Source organism: Lissotriton helveticus, chromosome 8 (genome assembly GCF_964261635.1).
Source record: "Lissotriton helveticus chromosome 8, aLisHel1.1, whole genome shotgun sequence".
In the NCBI taxonomy this organism is placed as follows: Eukaryota; Metazoa; Chordata; class Amphibia; order Caudata; family Salamandridae; genus Lissotriton; species Lissotriton helveticus.
Window position 1 is genome coordinate 39,386,840 of NC_136069.1, and position 20,056 is coordinate 39,406,895.

The 20,056-nt window shown below is 46.3% G+C and overlaps 1 protein-coding gene and 1 long non-coding RNA gene across 2 annotated transcripts in view; both read left to right on the forward strand.

The window, feature by feature from the left end:
* Positions 1 to 20,056, forward strand: part of LOC144773695 (uncharacterized) — a 177,775-nt gene that overhangs the window by 136,904 nt on the left and 20,815 nt on the right. The window lies entirely within an intron of this gene.
* Positions 1 to 20,056, forward strand: part of LOC144772303 (uncharacterized) — a 47,871-nt gene that overhangs the window by 21,156 nt on the left and 6,659 nt on the right. The window contains exons 2-3 of the long non-coding RNA XR_013599713.1: positions 10,969 to 11,046; positions 16,787 to 16,867. This is a non-coding gene — a long non-coding RNA (uncharacterized LOC144772303). The remainder of the gene's footprint in view (positions 1 to 10,968; positions 11,047 to 16,786; positions 16,868 to 20,056) is intronic.

The following is a 20,056-nucleotide window of genomic DNA, read 5'->3' on the forward strand; positions in this document are numbered from 1 at the left end:
TTCTTGGAGACCTTGTGGCTATTTTCCGCGAGGAAGTGCAGGAGTTGGATGGTGGCTGTGACGGCAAGTGGAGTGGTGTCGGCCGCCAAAAGGATATCATCGACGTACTGTATCAACACCACTCCATCCGGCAATTGGACTGCGTCCAGCTGTCTCTTGAGGGCCTGGCTGTAGATGCTGGGGCTTTCAGTGTAGCCCTGGGGTGCTCTGCAAAATCTGTATGAGCGGGATTTTAAAGTGAAGCCGAAAAGGTAGCGGCTGTCCGCGTGAATGGGGATGGAGAAGACTGCGTTCCTGAGGTCGATTACCGTGAAGGTGGTGGCAGTGGAAGGAATCAGGGTCAGAATGGTGGTGATGTCTGAGACTACAGGGTACTGGGGTACAACCACTTTGTTGACTTCTCGTAGGTCGATGATGAAGCGGTACGCTTTTTCATCTCCCTCACCCTGCTTCTTCACAATGGGTAGGATAGGACTGTTGCAAACATTGCTAACTACTTCTTCTACCACTCTTGCATCTACCAGGGACTGGATGATTTTTACCAACGCCTTCTCGCCTTCGGGCGGTATCCGATACTGCGGGAGTTTGGGGAGTACTGCGTCCTGTCGAACAGTTATGTGTACAGGGTCTATCATCATGCGTCCTACGTCCGAGTCGGTCTTTGCCCATAGGTACAGAGGTAGGGTGTCGAGCAAGGACAAATCAGTGTCAGTGATAGAGAACATGCGTTGTGTGCGGCAAGATCTGAGCAGTGTTGGGTTGTCGTACAGAATGACTCGAACTCCGTCTTGTGAACACCTAATAGTAGCTCAAAAGTGTTTCAATAAGTCAAGTCCCATAATGGCGTCGGGGGTGTTGGAGGAGAGCAAAAACGTTGTGTTAGTGGTGTTATTGTCCAAATTAAAAGAGATCGGTGTGGACAAGGGATTAGTGGAGGGCGTTCCATCAAAACCTATTGATGTCACATGTGAGCCAGACAAGGGTGCCCTGGGAATCAATCGCTTAGACAACGCACTACGTGTTGCACCAGTATCTACCAGAAATGGAGACTTCGTACCTAGGACCTTAGCGGTGACATAAGGACCTTGCTGGTCAACATAGAGCTCGACTGGATCCCTTCCTTGCCCTTGGCAGTCCTATGCAAAGTCGTGGGCATTGTCGCAGTCAGACTGTTGGCACTGATTCTGTCGGGGACGGTCAAATGTGTTCGGTCTACCAGACCTGTCATTGTTGGTGTCGTTTGGGTGCCCTCGTCCCTGTCCTCTATTTCTCGGCCCGCCCGCTACGTCTCTCGTGTCTTTATTTCTGAGTGCTTCTAGCAGAACTGGACATTGAGATTTCCAATGGCCATATCCTTTGCAAAACGCACACTGGTTCTCATCGAGGTCTGTTCGTGGAGCGCCGGGTGCGGGTGTGCGGTCTATAGGGGGTGGATTTCTAGGAGCATTCGACTGATAGTTCCCTCTATACTGTTCCCTTCCTATAGTCACCCCTTGCAACTGAGCAATCATTACCCTCTCTTTCAAGTCCTTTTTCTTTTTCTCAGTCGCTTGATCGTTCTCGTTCTTTTGTCGCTCATAGTATTGAGCCATCTGAAGGATAGCTGCGGGCTTGGAGGCCGCCCATCTACTCTCGCTAGTCTGTAGTTTCTGCGAGACTTCTGGTGTCAGGCCTTTCACATAGTTCTGGACAAACAAGTGATGTCCGGTTGCAGTGGTCATGTCCTGGCCGCTGTAATCGGAGAACACCGTTTCAAACCGGGAGAAGTATTCTAATACATCTTCCTGGGGTTTCTGGCAACAGGCCGTTACTACTGACCAGTCCACTTTCCTTTCTGGGACTAAGGTTTTTAGTTTCTGCACAATCTTATCTGGTAGGACTAGAATGGCTTTCATAGGTTTCTGTCCCGGCTCTCGCTGTTTGTCTACATCACCGAGTTGTACCCAGGTATGTCCGAACAGCTCAAGGTGGTCGACTTTCCGGATTTGCTTCCACACATCAGCTGGCAGACATAACCCAAAAAACAAATCGATATCCGCTAGGGTCATAATCGTTGAACCCAGAGCGGTGGCTAATTCTGTATAGAAGGCTGTGGGGTTCTTTCGCAGATCAGGCAAGGACTTTCAGAAAGTCAGGATGTCTTGCTGATCCCATGGTTGGTAAACCCAGTTGTAAACTACCCTCCCTCTCGCATCTTGGTGATTAATATCGTCGTGTGTTCCCAGTCCTCGTGGGGGAACCCAATAGGGGGCGGCCTCCTTTATGGGCATCATGGTGTCAATTTTTTCTACTCTGGCTTCAGTCACTGCAGGAGTCGTGGTGTTAGTTTCTGGTTTCAGTTCCGTGAGGTGGCGAAAAACTTCAAGCGTACGCGTGAAGAGGTTCGTCACATCACTCTCGTCCCCATCTCCGATATCAATTTTCCTATACAAAGTCGTTAGGTTTTCAGGGCCTTTTCCTTGGTAGCGGTCTTCGTAGGCATTAAGGGTATGGTAACAAAGGCGTACGACAAAGTGTCGCCTGTGGCTATTGGCATATGTATGGTACATATCCGTTATATAATCCTCATTTTCCTTTCGCACCACCAGTGTCTTTACGATCTTATCGATCCCAGCTCGTTCGTCCTTGCTTAATCTATTCGATCTCGCGGGGTCTTTCCTCCCCACTAGGGATCACCTGAAGTTGCTGCCTGTGCTGCGCAAGGGATTCGGTCGGCGCAGAGGCCATGAGGACCGAGGCTCCGGCACTACTCTCGCCTGTCGTTGGGGGTTGCGGGTGCTGTGCTAAGGGTTGGGAAGGGGCGTATGGAGGGGGCATGTAGATGATCGGGGGACCTAGTAGTAAATCATCGTTCGTTCGCTGTTTCGAAGGTAGCTCGGGGTAAAGTGTAGAGGGTGTCCTGACGGTACACTGGCCTGATGATTCGGAATCTTGTTTTAGCTTGGTTTCCTCTCTTTCTTTTATTTCTTCCTTTAATTTGTTAGCGGCCAGGTGAGCTGCCTTGCGTTATTCCTTTTCTAACCTGACCTCATTTCTTTTCTTTCGTTGTTCTGTTTCTTTGCGCCACATGCCGAAGCTATCGAGCATAGTGGGTGTTGTCTTATTGTTATAAAGGGCTGTTTCCAGCGCGTTTATTTTGTCGTTATCAGTGGCCACTGACTTCCCTGATCCTTTCTCGTGTATTTATGCCACAGCTTGCTATAAGCCACGGTGACTAGTCCATATTTAGTAAACATGTCCTTATTAGGGGTGCCCTCCAGTGGAGCAGGATGGTTCACCTCTAATAAGCGGTCCGGGCTGAACCAACTACCAACAAACAGGGCGAAGACAGGCATGACGGGTTACAAAGGGGACAAAAGTCTGCACTACCTATCCTTCACTATCCGCAAAGACTAAACCGAGTATTGCGACACTGTGCTTATTTGTGAATAGAGAATAACCCAAAGAGAACCAATTCCGAACGATCAATGTTCGGATAAACAATCAATCAAATGAGGGATAAAAATAGGCACGACGGATTACAACGGGGGCAAAAGCCTGCGTTACCTATCCTTCACTATTCACAAGGACTAAACAGAGTATTGCGACTCTGTGCTTTTTTGTAAATAGAGAATGATCCAAAGAGAACCAATTCCAAAACAGTAAATGCTTGGATAACAATCAATCAAATGGAGAGGGAAGTAGGCACGACGGGTTACAACAGGGGCAAAGGCCTGCGTTACCTACCCTTCACTATCTGCAAAGACTAAACAGAGTGTGGCGACTCAGTGCTTGTTTGCAAATAGAGAATCTCTCAGAAACAATCAAATGAGTAATACTAGTATTTTCAAACAATCAAACAATCAATTCGCAATTCGTCGTGTTACACGACCTTACCCGGACCGCATGGACAGTTTCTCGTCTTCCGCTTCCAGCGCCTGATCGTCCTCCGTTCTCCGTAATAGCTGTGGCACTCCTGATGGTTCCCAGTCAGGACCGTAGATCACTCGAGAGAGGTCTGCTCGGAACTGGTGAAGTTCGGATGATCGGCTGCCAGACGAGGGTCTATCGGGCAGGAGCTCTTCCCGATCGTTGCAGTCGTTCACTCTGTCGTTGGGACCTCTCCCACTGGATCCACGCGTCGCTGATGGGCCCCACGTTTGGGACGCCAATTGTTGAAGGTAGCGCCGAATTCGACCAAGAACCCTTCAGTATTTGCCCGGCGTTAGCCGCCTCTCATACCATTCGAGATTACCAAACAAAGAGGTAGGCGCTGGAGACAGAAGGCAGGAAACAGGAGTTTATTCCGACGGAGCAGAACACGTCAAATCGACTAACAGGGTATCTTCTCGAGGTGCTCTAAACGCATCCTTGGGGCCTGGCCTCTTATACACAGGTTTATTGCTGTATTACATAAAACACATTCTTGTTAATGCTTTGATGTACGGAAAGGCATCCTCGGAATCTCCGCTCCAAACCCGTTCCCACACATATTTACAGTAAAAGTCCCACCCTGATCTCAGTAGGTGATGACTATCGCGCAGCTGGATATCCCTCCGGCTCCCGGAATGTGCGCGGCTGATCGGATCTCATGGGGTGGGGGCCTTTATCATTCATAGATTCTTCGAAGAAGGACAGCTTCCTACTGTAAGGGGCAATAAACTGTATCCGCGGGGCTAGGTGATGGCCTGGGATCGGGCGGGACAATCGGGCACAGAGGAAGGGGGTTCATCAAAGGATGCGTGACCATTAAAGGGACGGAGGGAGGTGTTAGTCGGGTACGGAATGTGCCTCCGAGGCAAGGCCGCGCTGAAGAGGTGGTTTATGGCCCAAGCATGTGAGAACGTGGGCTGTCAGCGCGCGGGGGATACTGGCGGGGTCAGAGAGAGAGAGAGAGAGAGATGCGCGAGCTATCGGTAGTGGGCAGAGAGGCCATGGTGTTCAAAATGGCTGCTATTTACGCGCACATTTGAGCTAAAAGGGGACAAGATGGCGCCGATAATGTTTACGTCGCAATCTAGATTTTAACAGTTGCGGCTCTGTGGTAGATGTAAGGAAGGCAGGGGCCGATGGGGCCCCGAGTGGATGCCTTTCATGGTCGAGGTGGTGTCTTCGGCCGTGACCGGTGTCCAGTTGGTGAGTGTGAGCTGGCTGGTGTCTGGGGGGCGGGGGTTTGGCTGTGGCGTTTGGTGGGTGGTCGATGAAGTTGTCGTAGAGGTTTTTGATCTTGAGGTTGAAGTAGGTTCCAAGCTTATTGCAGAGCTCTTGGGATGGGGTGATGTCTGTGGCTTCGCTGCGTGGGTTGGTGAATTCCTGGATGACACAGAAGAGTTCTTTGGAGTTGGTGGAGTTGGCGATGATTTGGTTGTGGATGAAGTTCCTCTTGGTGGATCTGATTTGGTTGTGGTAGTCAGTCATGGCGTCCTTGTAGGTGTTGTAGTTTTCGATTGTCTTGGTGTTTCTCCAGTTGTTTTCCAGGCATCTGCAGGTGCGTCTGGCTTCTTGGAGGGCGGTGGTGAACCAGGCGGCTTTCCTGGGTCGCTGTTTGTCGTGGTTGCGTAGCGGGCGAGCTCGTCTGCACAGCTGGAGATCCAGGTGTGGAGTCCTTTGGCTCTTGCTTTAGCGTCAAATGCACCTGTGTGGTTGTCTCGGGTGAGGGTGTAGATGAGTTGCTCGTCTGTAACCTTGCTCCAATTCCTTTGTGGTGAGTGTGGGGCTAGATTGGGTCGACGGCAAAGTGTACGCAGTGGTGGTCGGTCCATGATGATTGCGTTGTGTGGCTGAAGTGAACGCGGTTTCCTGCAGGGAAGATGGGGTCGAGTGTGTGTCCTGCTCTGTGGGCAGGTGTTGTGACGAGTTACTTAAGTCTGATATTGGTGAGGTCACAAAGGATGGTGGAGTTGAGGTCACTGGGGTTGTAGAGGTGGAAGTTCAGGTCTCCCATGAGTATGTAGTTCAGTGAGGCGATGGTGTGGGGTGCGATGAAGTCGGTGATGGTGGTGGCGAAGGTTGTCTGAGGGCCGGGGGGTCGGTAGACAAGGGTTCCTCGGAGTGTCGTGTTGGGGCTGAATAACTGAGTGCCAAATAACTAGTCCCAGAGTTCCCCAATCCACACCCTCTACAGCCACCCAACCTGGATGGACCCCACACAACCAAAATACGGCCACCTGTGGCCAACTGAAAGACATAATAGAGGAATCATCCTTGAGGGGAAATCACTAAGGGCTCGGCACTTCCCATCGGGTGGAAGCTGGGTGGCTGGACAAAGTTAACGCAACAGGAAGGAACTCCCAGCTGCCGGTAAGGCAGGCATCAATGGGTGGTACATATCATATACGGAAAGAAAAAAAGAGTAAGGGCGCTAGTTACGTCTCTATGAATGTAGAATAGATGCTCTGTGGGCCCGACTCGGATTCCAGGTCGCGTTGGGTTGGCATGTCTCAATCTTTTAGTCATTGTCGCTGATGCGGCTATCTTTTCCACTGTCCCTCTCTGATTTTTTAGGTCTCGACTATTTTATCACGCAAGTGATAAATAGACAAGAGTATTGAGGGCCAAGTAAGCTCTGAAACCAACGGCAGATTTGCCACAGTTCCTGTGCTTAGTGCGCGTGCACGAACCAGCTACGTCACAAACCACCATTTGTCTGTCAGTGCCTCACACACTTCAAAGGCTCCGCTCCCCGTCCCCCCGCCTGCATATCGCACTCTCCTACTTCTTCAAAGGCTCCGCTCCCCGCCCCCCCCCTCCGCCTGCACATCGCACTCTCCTACTTCCCCTCCCACCTCCCACGGCCGCTCTTCCCATTCACGCGCTCTGCAGGTCACCATTTGCCAGCATGTGTCCTCCGCCCTGTTTGCTGCCAAACTCGTCTCCTCTCTTCTCTGTCGCTTCAGGTACTTCCTCCCTCCCCCTTTCCTGCCCGTTTTCTCTCGCTCCTATCTCTTCTCTCTTTGTCCTCTCCTCATTGTTTTTAAGCCCCCCTTTCCTGCACCCTTCCTTTCTTCGCTCGTATTCGTTTTTTTTTCCCTTTGCTTGCATTTCACTTTCTCCATTTTTTTTTGCTTTAAGCTTGCTCCTTCTCGTTGGGTACAGCTGCTTGGACGTTGTGCTTTATTGGTCGCTTCATATTTACAAAAAAAACGCTCACCGCACACGCCCGCTCCCCCTCCTTGGCTACAGCTGCTATGGACATTGCACATTATTAAACGCTTTATATTTACAAAAAGGGCATGCTGCAACATCTCACTTTAACTTAAACTATGGTAGCAGCAACTCTTGTGTGGCTGCTTTATATTGACCAAAAAGCACTCACCGGGACATCGCACTTTAACTTTAAATATTGTGTTTTTATTTACAATGTGACACAACGTACTTCAGATTTAACATGCCAGCTGCGCGCCTTACTTTTGTGCTGTGTGGCTCAACTGAATCTACTTTTAAAACATTCGTATGTTTTTTTCAACAGCGCACCTTGCCGTGCTAATTTCACTATGGTATCCATGCGTCTATTGTCAGCAGCTCACCGCCCCTTTAAGATGCATGCTGTCCTCAAGGCCTGCTCCTCCAATTGGCCACTGCCTGCGCTTTTAAATCCTGACATACGTCCTGCTGCAGAGAGACTACCCACAGCACATACAGCATTGGCTTTTTATCATTTTCAAAACCAAGAGCTTTAACTTTCACAAATGCGACACCTATTGCATTGCAAATGCTTGTATTTTTAGTCACTGATCCAACACAGATCAGTAACCAAAATTAAACAAGTATTTGCAATGCAATAGGTATGGCATTAGTGAAATTTCAACATGGCGGGCGCCTGCCTTTACTTTAAATGTATACATTTTTATAGCATTGACGGCACCCCGCGCTCTAGCTTTTAACATATAAAGTTAAAGCGCGGCACACCGCAAAGGCTACAAAACTACACAAAAAAATGCTTGTTCTTGTGTAAGTCTTTCCCCCTGCACTCTGTTATTCTGTCACCCACCTGCTTCATTCACCCTGATTCCTCTCTCACACTTGTCCATGTGCTCTATCCACTGCTTCCACCACCAGCGCCCTTCGTGCAACTTTCCCTAAGTTTTTCCCCCTGCACTCTCTGTTATTCTGTCACCGACCTGCTTCATTCACCCTGATTCCTCTCTCACACTTGTCCATGTGCTCTATCCACTGCTTCCACCACCAGCGCCCTTCGTGCAACTTTCCCTATCACCTTGTTTTGCCTTTCTGCCCTCTGTTAGACTCGTTTTTCCCTTGTTTTTCTGCCCTTCTGCCCTCTGTTAGACTCGTTTTTGTGCCTTTCTGCCCTTTGCATCACCACATCATCACTCAGCGCTACCCCAGCATCACTCAGCACCACCACAGCATCACTCAGCATCACCACAGCATCACTCAGCACCACCACAGCACCACTCAGCAACACCACATTATCACTCAGCAACACCACATTATCACTCAGCACCACCACATTATCACTCAGCACCACCACAGCACCACTCAGCACTACCACAGCCCCACTCAGCACCACCACAGCACCACTCAGCAGCACCACTCAGCACCACCACAGCATCACCACAGCATCACTCAGCACCACCACATTATCACTCGGCACCACCACAGCACCACTCAGCACCACCACAGCATCACTCAGCACCACCACAGCATCACTCAGCACCACCACAGCACCACCACATTTTCACTCAACAACACCACATTATCACTCGGCGCCGCCACATTATCACTCGGCGCTACCACAGCATCACTCGGCGCCACCACAGCATCACTCGGCGCCACCACTGCATCACTCGGCGCCACCACAGCATCACTCGGCGCCACCACAGCATCACTCGGCGCCATCACAGCATCAATCTGTGCAACCATTCAACAACAACTGGTTCAATTATGTTCTCTCAATGTTTAAAGCTTTATTACAAATGTCACAAAAAGATGTTAATATTTCACTTCTTTTCTTGGATTTTCATCACAATAAAATACACTGAACATAATCTTCACAAAAGTTATTTACAAAAGTTTAAGCTATTGCCATTATAAATTACAATCACTTTTATTTAAGTATTAATTATTTACAAAAATTAAAAGCCGTTATTTGTAATATCAATACTTCTAAGTCACGTAAATACAAAACATGTTGCATTACAAATGCTATAGGTGCCACATTTGCGAAAGTTATAACTATTGGCATTGTAAATGACAAAGCTATTCATTTAGCTATTTTCAAAACCAACACTTAAATAAAAAAAAATTCATTTACAAGACCAATAGCTCAAACTTTCATAATGCGATACCTATTGCATTGCAAATGCTTGTTTACTTTCTTGATTGTCCAGAGAGAGGTGCTGCAGTAGTGACCCCACTAAGGCTGATGAAATTCAGTCTCTAGGGGCTTTGGCATGAGGCAGTCAGACCCTATGCCACGCGGGTGGTGAGAAACATTTGTCTTGCAGCAGTCCCTCTTCAATGTTTAACAGATGACAGACTGCCCGCTTTTTGTTGTGATGCAGCCTTCATGGCCATCAGAAACGTCCAGTAAATGCTTCAGGCGTCTTAGGAAAACACACCAAGGAGCATTTTTTACACTAACTGATGCCAGTCACACTATCAGTGACTAGATTGATATAATGCAGTTGTTCTAAAGTAGTGTAATTAAACAGCCCCCCCCCCAGTGAAGGTGCGACTGGTTTAATGTTCTAATGAAATTAATGCAGCTCTTTGTGAAATTGTTGTTATCGATGAGCTAAATTGTGCATGTAGTGCTTACTTATTTCTTATACTGACTGGGTGTAGATATATGGTCTCACAATAGTACTTTTGTGGCAGAAATCTCCCAGCCAAACCTTCTTTTTGGGGTTATATTTTTTTTTCCTTACTGCATTTCACCTTGATTTTTTTTCTATCCTGCTATTTTCAAATTTCACCAGCTACCACTGGTCTGCGATATGACTCAGGGCTACAGTGACATGTAGGAGTAAAGCTGCTTTTTCTGTACTGCCTTGTCTGTGGTCTATCGCCTGTATGTGTAGGTGGTCACATGCTTTTCTACTGCAGAGAGAAAGAAAATAATACACAAAACACTTATAGCTGACCATTTTGCATTTCACTCCAACCAAGATGTTAGGTTTGCCTAGTTTCCTCAGACTCCATAGATCGAATATTGTGCTAGGTGCAACTAAAATGTAACAAGCATCGGTGACTGGAGACGGCGGAGGCAAACAAACTGCTGGAGGCGTGCTGTGCAAGCAACAACAGGCACAAACACCCCTACATCAAAAATATCAAACACCAATACTGCCCTTCAGACCAAAGCCTAGACTGCTCTTGTCTTAAACCTCAGGGGTCTGAGATAAATACAGAGACTGACAGATTAGTCCTGGTGCAAAGATATAGCAAACACAAGGGGATGATGGACGGAGCTCTGAAACCTTTCAGACACTCACCCCCAGTCACTATTAGATTTAGGTTGAATCCATCATTGTTCTTTAGCTCGTTTCACCACCCCATTTCAGACCCAACCATATGCGAATCAGTCTTGTCTCAGTTCCTAATGGGAACCGTTCAGCCCAAGCCAGGTGTTCCCTGGACCATAAACAAGCATCCTGGGACCGGTTTTGGGGTAACACCCTTCATCGGCCAGGCTAACTTGAATCCAGTGGCAAAGTGAGCAAGGGACCTCCGTCTGGTCATACTGTGCCAACTGAAAATACAGACAGATGTACACACACACAAATACAGACACCCTTAAACATATTCAAGCACACTTTAAAAACACGCAGACTGTACATGGAACAGAGGCTCTTGGGGGCAAACAGAGGGTGTGGCATATGGGTTTGGTTTAGTTCTGAAACAGAGGCCAACTACAAGCCTACCTGGGAATTTAAATGTTTTCTTGTTCTCCATTTATCGTATAGGCTCACATTCTTCAAAAAGTCTACCAAAAGCTCACAGAACCATTTCTCCTATTGTTCTTAGGCTCAGGCCTTGCAGACTCCTCCTTAGCTCCAGAGACTGAATGGCTCGACCTCCAGTTTCCTCAGATTAAAGGAAAACGTGAGTATCTTTTTAACCAGATAAAATAAAAACATCTCGACATGTTTGGATAACCAGTTCCTCTCAAATTCTCATCTATGGCTGTTCTTCCCAGGTCTATCGTATCCAGCTATGTTCTACTTTCTATGTACAGTTGTATTTCTTTTTCTTTAATTACCCTGTCTGTTTTATTCTTCTTCCGCTGTGCTCTCATCCCTTCACACTCTCTTTGCCTGAACCCGCCTCACAATTATAAGGCCCTTAGTTAGGTCATCAAGACTTGCTTCTCAAAGAAAATAAACCCAGAAGATTTTAGGGCTCACCCTGTAAGCAGTATTCTATGCACCATTGTCATGGTTCCCACCCTCCATGTGTCACTCATGGGCTCTGTGTCAGCCTCTATGCCTGTACTCTCCATGAACTGTGCCTTCCCTGAACTACCGCTGTCAGGCACCTGGTCAGTCAAGGTCCTCCCAAGAACCATGGTGGGGCCACAGCATTTCCAGGTGAGTGCCGGCTCCCGTCTGTGTCGTTTGTCTGTATTTCGAGGTCGAACTCTTGTCTGTGTGGTTTTCCTCCCTCCAACAGCAGCTCCTTGGTTTCGATTTTTGGCTATTTGGGGTAGTTCGTGCTTAGACCTCGTACCTTTTTGTCCACAATAGGTATTCACACCAAATTTGTGTCCTTTACTTCTAACATCCTAAGGATTCTAAAGGTACCCAGGTTTTGTAGATTCCACTTGACGGGCCCAAGAAATTAATCAAAATACAACAAAATATTGGTTTGGGGGGAAAAATTTAGAGAGTGCTGCAAAAGAAAGTGTGTTTTTGTCCCTGCTAATGGGGATAGCGAGGTCCCGGTGGGATGCCCCAAGGCCAGGTGCCCGCAGCCAGTATGTCACGCGAGGCCGCCACAGAAGGCCCTGCTGCAAAGCAGGCAGCGCTGCACCGGTGGTGCCAGCAGCGGCCCACACTGCCCCTCTTACCACCTGTGGGAAGCCCAGGTGCCGCCAGTCTCAAGCCCAGGCTTGAGGTATGCACCACAAATGCTGGAGCTAGCCCCATTCTCACCACCAACTGATGCAGCCTGGTACCAGCCCGGGCAGCCCAGGCATCAGCCGGCAGCCGCCAATGTAGTAGCAGGGGCCGCAATGTGCACGGGGCACAATGAGGAGTCTCTTCCCGCCCCAAATGTGCAGGCTTGCGAGTGCATTCCGGGCCATGCAATGAGCAGGGTAGCCACGGTCCTTGGCTACAGCCCGTTCGCATACTAAAGCGTGTTCTTCAGCGGGAGCACAGGCCAGAGGAAATAGCTAGCAGCAGCCACAACCTGTCTCCTGGCTCACCCTTCATGGGGAGCGCGGCAGCCCACTCTGGGACCTACCAAAGCGCACGGTCTCACAAAGTGGGGTAGGCCTCACCCTGATGTCAGTAGGACACCACACACTGCTCGGTGCCGCGGGCTCCAGAGGTAGCCAAAGTTCGCCAGCGTGGGCTGGCGGGTTGCAGTCTGTATGATGGCTTTCCTGGTTGGTGGCCAGCCCCCTGTATGTCGGTTGCCTGCTGGATTGTAAGTTCGGCCGACAGAGCCTCTCTAGAGAGGGCCCTTCTTGCAGCCTGGCTAAGCTCAACCTCCCTTCTTACTTTCTTAATGTTTTCTCCAATTGAACCCCTTCACGGTTGTCCTTTAAGGTTGTTATCCTTCAAAACTGTTATTTTTGTATGCCATCACATCAGCAGGGCATGTCATGGAACCACAAGTGCTGACTGTAAAACCACTCTCTACTACCTTCTTTCCAGGCAAACTGGTCTTACGGACCAGAACTGCCTTCCTCCCTAAAGTGGTTACTCCATTCCACTTATGTCGATCCATTACACTTCCCATCTTCTATCCTCCTCCTCCTTCGATGAAGAAAGACTGCGGGGACTTAAACCTAAACGTGCAGTCGGCTTCTATATTGATAGAACCAAAGAATTCAGACTCAATGATCAACTCTTCATAGGATACAAAGGGAAAATGAAAGGAAAAGTGATTCACAAACCAACACTCTCAAGGTGGATCATCCTGTGTATCAAAATCTGCTTCTCCATGGCTCAAAAGGAGCCACCTAAAGGTATTCATTCTCTTTCTACTATAGTTACATCGCCTAGTTTGCCCTAGCTAGAGGTGTTCCTACAGCAGATATATGTAAAGCAGCAACTTTGTTCTCCCTTCACAAGCTTTCAAAACACTACTGCTTGGATTCAGAAGTAGGAAGGGATAGTTACTTACTTAACTCACTCAGTTCTTCGGGACTGTTTGGTTTAGTCCGCCTTGCTCACACCTCCAAGTGTGTCACTGCTTAGAAATTCTATTCCAAATGTGTGGAATCTGCAGGTAGATGTATCCATCAGAAGAACAAGTTACCTACCTTTGGTAATTCTTTTACTGGTGGATACAATGTCTACCTGCAGATTCCTCCCCAATCCACCCTCCTCCCCATAGCTACCAAGACTCCTTCTCATTCCTACTTACAGCTGTTTACAAATGCATCTTTTATACATAGTTTCTAATTACATTGTGAATAATACATGTAGCATCAATATTCAATTGATACTTTTGCGGATCACGCCTATCTTAGTAAGTTAGTATCTTCTGTTAGTCTCAAAGGGGCAACAAAAAAAAGAATGGGAACTGATGTCAGCATGCCACGGCGTGCTTTATGGCTCCAGTGATGTCACACAGTATGGAGGGGAATTGAAACTGGCGGACAATGGCGGCGTGGGAGAGCTATCGGAGAAGGCAAATAACTTATTAATTTCTGCATTATTTGTTTGGTAGGTCGAAACTTCTCCCAGTCACGCAAGCAGCACTAGGTCGTATGGGAAGGGGTGACCTGCTGTTTGGAGCAGAAGCGCAAAATAACAACAGACCCCACTTTCGGATGGAGGCGTGCTAAAACGTGACTATCCTGGGACAATATCTAGATCAATAAACTGAAAGATTTGATTGAAGGCAATAAGTTGAGAACGTTGCCTAGGTTACAAACAGGGTAAGAATCAACTAGACTACAGATGTATAAATATATACAGTTGTGAAACGTATGGAAGGTATGGAAGGTAAAGTGCTGGGGGTGAGACCCGATGATGATGCTGTCATGCACCTAACAAAGGCAGAGAACCAAAATAAACCGCCACACAGTCTGCCTGCGTGAATGAGGGGTTTTTAAGTACTTCTTCCTTCCATGAGTTTTAACCAGACCTGTAATCATGATGCTCTGCAATTGCTAATATTGATATAACTGTAATGTTTTATTGTTCTGCTTATATGGTTGTGTTTGACAAACCGAATAAAGCATTTTGAACTGAACTACTTCTTAAGTACTGACGGACAGAACATAGTGGACCCTGGCAGCAGGTACAAGTGATCCATTCCCATTTGATTTTGACTGATTAATAGGAAGCTGAATGGATCAGACCTTCTTACTCCTCCCTTCCCTGATTTGAATATATATAAAGTGCAACAAGTTTAGCAGTGTTATGTGCAAAATGCGACAGAGGGTTATAACAAACCAGATATGTCCAGAATCAGCTTCTCGAACTGTGCACATTTTCATTTGTCAAGCAGTTCTCAGGAGTATCTGACAGTTTTGTTCCTGCACTATTTAAAAATGTAGTGTATTGACAATTAATCATTGAATCAGTGGATCTTAAACATGCAATGACAGCCTGCCTACAGGTACGTTCTCCCTGCTTGTTAAAAGGGGTTTTCAGCATTTGTCTTATTTCTTTCAATAATCCCAAGCATACACATGTGATGTGTCTGATATTTTCTACCCCTTTAGTACACAGTCTACAGGGAGCTTTCATGTTTGCCTTATTCCATTTTTTTCTCCTTTGCTGCTCCGGGAATACTGCCGAAACGGAAGTGCATGAAATCAATTTTCAGTTTTTTTGACCATCCAGCCTCTAAATATGGTTGACATTTGAGTTTTTTATATTCATTGATCAAAGACCAGGCATGCGATCTACTGGCAAATGAAACTTTATAATTTATAAGGGATACTTTCTTTTCTGTAGTATTGACTATATTTTTTTAAAGCTTTAATCGCTGAATTTAAGTAGAGACGGGCTGGATCTGTTTCATTCCTTTGCATCTCCTGCCACAAAGCTTGCCATAATTGACTTTCGGAGGCTGATCTTATTCTGTTACAGGTTTTTACGTAGGCCCTTTTCCTTGCTGTCTATTGATTTATAAGCCCAAACTCCAATCTTAACTGAGCTCTCGATGCTTTCAAAGGAAGGTGGAACAGTGATCTAAAGACTTTTGAAAAGATTAGATTTAAGAGAATTGCAACTCTGTTCCGAAGTACTTCACTACCGTATGTAACAGTCAGAAGGAGCGTTGCTGCGATGACTTTCAATTGTGGTGCATAGCTTGGGCCATCTAAGGTTCTTTGCAAGATACGAAATGCCTGGTTCAAGGAGAGCTCTTCTCTCTTCAAATCCTCACTATGCTGTTTAAAAGTAGCCCAATCATCAAAAAGAACTCACAGGTATCCATAAGTTGCTGTCTGCTCTAGATGGTCATTTCCCAAGAACCATTTATTGACTTTTATTTATTTTGTCGTTATATCACAGGTGTCACATCAACAGCAAGTCCTCCCCTCTCCTTTACACATTTCAGTGAGGAGATTTGGCGGGACTACGCCTGTCAGACCTATAAGAGGTCTTTTGAAAGGCTTTGGAAGGGGGGTCTGAAGAAGTAGATGGTGAAGACCTACCCCTTTTCTGTGATCTCCTGGATGGACTCGCAGATGAAGCATCATTACTGTCACTTGAAACAGGATCTTTTCGTGACTTGAATTTTTGAAGCCAAGTGAGCAGACGCCCCTCACGGTCCCGCAAGATCTTAGTTGAAAAGGTCCGACAGATCTTGCAGTCAGAAGCTTTTTGGTCCGGATACGAACAATAAATACAGTCTTTGTTTGTCCTCCGCATAAAGTCTCTTCTTGGAGCAGGTGGCACAAGCCTTAAAAAGAGCCTTTTTTTCCTTGTCTGACATAATGAAATCTTGTGAAGAGTTGAGTTGAAAAAAGTAGTTGTTGAAGAAAAAACTGAGCGGAGCTCAGTGGAGACTCCCTTGCACAACGTACGGTAGAACATCTGAGGCTCTCTCAGGAAGGTTCTATGGGGTGAGGCTGTTCTGATTGGCTGTTCACTTTGTTTCGTCTCTTTTACAAAAAGAGGTGGATGTGCTACAAAATGAGATGAGGCCTAGGCCTTATTTTTTTTTTGTACCTATTTCTATGGTATATTTTATTTACCGGGGACTCCCATCTCGACGACGGGGAATGATACAAGCAATGGGAATCTATGAAAGTTACCAATACTGGAGAACCAAAGTTACAGGTAAGTAAGTTATTTTCTTCACAACCATCACAATGATCACACCCTGCCCTTAGGCACAATTTTTTGGTTGTTGCTAGCACAGTCTGAAGAGTGCAGAGCACCTTTTTACAATTGTATCTGGTTACCTACAGCTGCAGTTTTTATGAGATGGGAAATGTTTTTCTGTTGTGAGTAGGGGAGGTATGACAAGCTTTGCAATGGTTGTAGAACTTCCATAGTCGTGCGAGCGGCTTCATCCTCCCATGGCACCTGTCTTTGCTGATAAAAACAAACATCAACCTGCTATAACTATCCTCCTCATTACCATTGATTTAAATGACTCTAAATGTGCACTGGATAAGGTTGAAATATAATTTCTTTTTGTATTCCAGGTTCACATGGTCCTTCACAATCCAGTGATTTCTATGTCCTGTACAAATTCTTCGCTAGAATCCAGATACATACGATTACTAGTAAGTTACTTGCTCACTCACTATTACTGGAGTTCTGCATCCGACTCTTCCATTTCGATGTATTCATAGTCATCGTTCCAGCTTGTTCTCTCATGGCTGCTTGTAGCATCAACATATAATTTTATTTGGAGAATTTGTCTCTGTGGCTGTCTCTGGTGTCTTTATGCTGCAGCTCTGACTCCTCTACACAGTCTGGGTGCTATATTGAGCACACCTCTAATGCTTGCATTGCAACCTTCAGTGTTGGCTCCTGGATTTCCTTTGTATTTGTATTGTTGAGGTGTGTGTCCACATTTGTGTCTACCTTCATCATTATGGTAATAAAACGTCCTAGAGGTTATTACAAGCCATTCTTAAAGAGGTCTAATGCATTTGCTTTCTTGTTTATATATTTGGAATTTCTTACCCTGGTCTGAGACTTCACACTTGCATCCATGGTGACCATTTTTGTCATGCAGAGATCTGTGTATAAAGTGTTCACAGTTTACAATCTTATGTACTGATAAGTGGGTTAATGCACTCAGGGTAGTGTGGTTAGTGTTTTGTTTCACAAGTTGTAATTCAAGTGAAATAGCTCCTCCCCCATAGTGTACTCATAGAATGAGCTCCAAGTCACCGGAGTCCTACGATACTAAAACATTTATTTTGTAAAACGCACAGGTATCCAAAGACCACCTCATATTTCCCCTAGCCCCAGATGTGTGCCAGAGCACACTATGTCATCAAAAAACAATGGCTCCTATGGACTAATGGCAACTTGATAGAAGTATACAAATGCGCAATTAATAAGATGTCAAAAAGAGAGCAAGCTGAACACACATAGGATTTGTATTTCATAAACAATTATTTATATAGCTTTTTTTATAAGAGAACAATACATACAGAGTATTGAAATAATAACTAAGCAATAGTGAATGGTGTCCCAGTGAAAAAATGGAACCTAATGTTGTAGTGACTAATTGGTGACATATGTACAAGGTTTCCTTTATAACATAAAAACGACCATTAGAAAGTATACATTGTATGAACTGTGCTTTGTACAATGATACGGGCTGTTTTTTTTTTTTTTTTTAATGGTTCGCTTTTCAAACTGTCAACGGTGTTTCGACCCTGTGCGCAATGTAGGGTAATTAAAAAAAACTCTTATCAAACCACTCCTCAAGAAACCGAATCTTGACAAAGAAGATTTAAAAAGCTATCGCCCTATTGCCTGTCTCCCTGCCCTGGCAAAAATTGTCGAAAAAGCTTTGTATCTTCAATTATCAGCCTTCATCGAGGAACACAAACTACTCGATGAATCCCAGTTCGGCTTCCGCCAATACCGCGGAACAGAGACGGCGCTGGTTAAAGCGGCGGATGATATAAGATCCATTCGCGAGGCAGGGGGCACAGCAGTTCTAATACTGCTCGATCTGTCGGCAGCTTTCGACACGGTCGATCATACCATCTTGATCGACCGTGTCGAGGCCATAGGAATCCAACACAATGCAAAGAAACTCTTGGCTTCTTTTCTGTCGGACAGGACTCAGGTGGTTACCATCGGACCGTTCCAATCATCTTCTATGTCTCTGCCATGCGGAGTCCCTCAAGGCTCATCCCTTAGTCCGACGCTTTTTAACATTTATGTGTCGGACCTTGCCAACGTTATTCGTGCACATGGGATGAGCCTGACCGCCTACGCAGACGACACCCAGCTGGTCCTTGCCGTAGGAAGGGATGACTACAAAACAGCCAATGCTTTTAATCTGGGTATGCAGGCTATAGGGAACTGGATGGCGGCCAATTGTCTGAAATTAAATTCAGACAAATCTGAAGTAGTCATTTTTGGTCATCTGACCCCAGAATGGTCGTCCCTCTGGTGGCCCCTATCACTGGGCACCCCGCCGAACCCAGTCAGCAAGGTGAGGAACCTGGGAGTTATGTTCGACGATCATCTTACCTTTCTCCCCCATGCCAATCAGATCACCTCCTCTGCCTTTCACAAACTACGTTTGATAAAAAAAATTCTCCCATTCCTTCCAGACTCAGCCGCCAAAACCCTGGTTAGTGCCTTGGTACTGTCCACATTAGACTATTGCAATGCCCTCTTTCTAAATGCTCAAGAAAGAGTTCTAAATAAAATGCAGTCTATTCAAAATGCCGCTGCTAGGTTACTAGGAAAAATCCCTAAACACCACTCTGTGTCAGTAACCATCAGGAATCTTCACTGGCTCCCGATTAGAAATAGAGTCAAATTCAAAACGCTTTGCATCGTGTACAAGGCTCTGCGAAACATAGGTCCAGCTTTTTTCACCAGAAATCTTATTCCCTACTGTCCCCTCAGAACCCTACGCTCCTCCAGCCTACAAGAACTTGTTGTACCTCGTACGAAAACTGTCTCATGGGGTGATAGAAGATTTCTAGTCTCCGCACCTAAGCTCTGGAACACTCTGCCGCTATCGATTAGAACAAGCGATACCCTTTGGTCCTTTCGAAAACATCTTAAGACCTGGCTTTTTAATCTTTGATCTTGAAATACCCTCTCGGGTTGAAACTCTGCAAATACTTAGCGCCGAGATGCCTTCGGGCCTTTGCATGCGCTTTACAAAAGTTTTAAATAAATAAATAAATAAATAAATAGGGTCTCTTCGGGACCTGGGGATGTGTAGGGACACCTGAAACAAGGGGAAGGATATTGTGAGTCAGGAACTGCAGTGTGTCAGCAGTGCTTGAAAATGGAAAGGTGTAAGCATATTATTGCAATACCTGAAGGTGGGTCTGCGCAGCCTAGTGTAAGAGTTGTGCCACAGTGAGTGTAGTGAAGAAAAAGTACTCAGACGGGACCTGGCCGGGCGCTGTATGTGTGAGAAAATGAAGCATTTTATTGTCAAATTAAGACCGAAAATAGGCAACATGTCTTCGCTGGGGTCACACAATGAGGAGGTAAACTTACCCCATGTCAGGGTAGAAGTAGGCTGGCAAATAAACAAAGAGCATTCCAGGAAAATTCCTATATGAGGGGTTATCAGAATATGCAGTCTCGGCGTGTGTGCTTTGGGTAAAGAGTGGTAGTACTTTATGTAGATGGCTGTTAAAAGGCAGCTGTTGGAAGCTTAGAAATGGAAAAACAGACATTAACCAGATGGGTGTGTTACGCGCTAGAGCTACAGGCTTTGTGAAAACTGGAACACGATCGTTCCAAGTAGCGCG